This window comes from Mixophyes fleayi, chromosome 5 (assembly GCF_038048845.1).
Source record: "Mixophyes fleayi isolate aMixFle1 chromosome 5, aMixFle1.hap1, whole genome shotgun sequence".
In the NCBI taxonomy this organism is placed as follows: domain Eukaryota; kingdom Metazoa; phylum Chordata; class Amphibia; order Anura; family Limnodynastidae; genus Mixophyes; species Mixophyes fleayi.
The window spans coordinates 152,763,108-152,765,038 of record NC_134406.1 but is presented as its reverse complement, the minus strand read 5'-3'; the positions used below and the strand labels follow the sequence as shown (position 1 = coordinate 152,765,038).

Sequence of the window (1,931 nt, the reverse complement as noted above, 5' to 3'; positions counted from 1 at the left end):
TGTAAGTGTTACACAGAAATGTATCATGATACAAAGCTACATAAATACATTTCCAGCATAAAGGTGCTGCCTTGTGCAGTCAATATCCTTTGGGGTCGATTGCAGCATGGCTACCATAGAACGATAGGTCACAATTGTGTCAGGGGGTGAGTTGTTCCCCAACATCACTACATTTCACGCCCGGTTATAGTGTAAGAGGGTTTGTGATGTCCTTCATGTACACTTATAATGTCAAACATTCAAAATCATTCTATCTTTATATACTTATTTTGACAGATTCTGACTCCAGTGATCAGAAATCAGAATCTGCTTGTATTTGAATTCTCCATTATGTTCAAGCGTGTTGGGCAAGTTAGGAGTCACATTCAAGATGTATTTGATATTATATTTTCCCAATATATCCAGGTTGGTGGAATCCTTTGCGCAGCCAAGGTACAAATACGGAAGAATCTGTACAGGGAAGGTAGACTGGTTGGTGATGGCGGGGCTTCCTTCAGATTTGGTTGCGCTGTTGGGTTCCCGGTCAGACTCTCCATCAGAACCTTCCAAACTTATCCTCATTCCTCCCAGCCCAAGGACAGAATCCAGGGGTGGATCGCTGGGAGAGGAGATCTCAAGACCGACCTCTCTATGATTTGGGTATTCCCTCTGAAACTTACTATATCCACCTCTCAGGTAGAAGGCTCGGCAGGCGTCTCCCCGCAGCTTGTGGAGCAGGAGGCCAAGCACGGAGCCGGCGGCGGGGCTGTTGTCAATTTAGTCAAGCATAGCCTCATCATACAGCAGCACGGTGTCGGCCTGTCCGCGACGCGAGAAGCGCTTGGTGTCGCTGGCGATGATGGAGCAGACGGACATGTTGCCTCTCCTCAGGCAGCGCAGCATCAGGCTGGGGATGGTGACGCTGATGGCCAGTCCAGGAGCAGCAGCCTGCTCCCCTCGGCCTCCAGTGTCCCCCGAAGCCACCGGGCGCTCTTGTTGGGGGTGCGCCATCGGTAACACGGTGTGACACCCCGCACCCTGGCCGTCCCCTCCACGGTATGAAAGGTCTCTGGGTTCCCCTCTCCCTGGAATGAGTCACCGCGTCCCCTGTCAAACTCCTCGAAAACAAACAATTTTAACAGTTCCAACTGGTGCTGCACTGTGCTAAAGTAATCTATAATACCTAACAGTTGACACAGCTCTATCGCCATCCCCAAAAAGACAAACTTTGTCACTTTACTTATAGAAGACCATAGACCCTTTTAAATCTCCCGCCCCAATACAAGTGAAGTGAATAAATTAAGTGATGTCACCGAGGGGTGGGACGTTCAAAATGGGAATTGTAACAGCCGCTCAGGCATCAGCTAAAAGGGATTAAACTTTGTAAAGAAAGCGGTGCCAGGGCTAAAAATGTTTGTGTATGTTCCCCTCAGCCCTAAAACTCCAGTCATCTTCCTTCCATCAGGCAATTATTGCTAATTTCTCTGGCTAACAGAAGGAAATTTCTTAGCAAGAGGGGGTCAGCCATATTTGTGCTCTCAAGTGAAGCCATTTTCATTACACCCAGCACAAGACTCTATCAGACATGTGCAACGTTATGACATTTTCTGAAATCCCCTATCTTTAAAATGGGGCATGTTTTACCAAATTGTAAAAAAAAACTGTAACTTTCTCAAACTTGTGAACCCTCAAAGGCACTCCTCAGCCCTAATAGCTTTCTAACAAAACTTACCGTGTGTCTTAAAACACCCTGTACACTGAGTTACGCTCCCCCCGAAAAAACTGAAAAACTGTGACTTTTGCGAAACAGGAAGTAGAAAAAAAACGGACAGATTTTGAAATTTAGTTTGTTCCTAAATTGTCATTTTTTTATTCTTTTTTTCTGAAATTTCACATGCGGTACCTGTGGACAGTTCTCCATTTGCATGCCAAATTTCAGTTTAATAGCTTTA

General features: G+C 45.9%; 1 pseudogene; it reads right to left on the bottom strand.

The window, feature by feature from the left end:
* Positions 1–264: 264 nt before the first annotated feature.
* Positions 265–1,190, bottom strand: LOC142159486 (dual specificity protein phosphatase 7 pseudogene; annotated as a pseudogene).
* Positions 1,191–1,931: the final 741 nt, after the last annotated feature.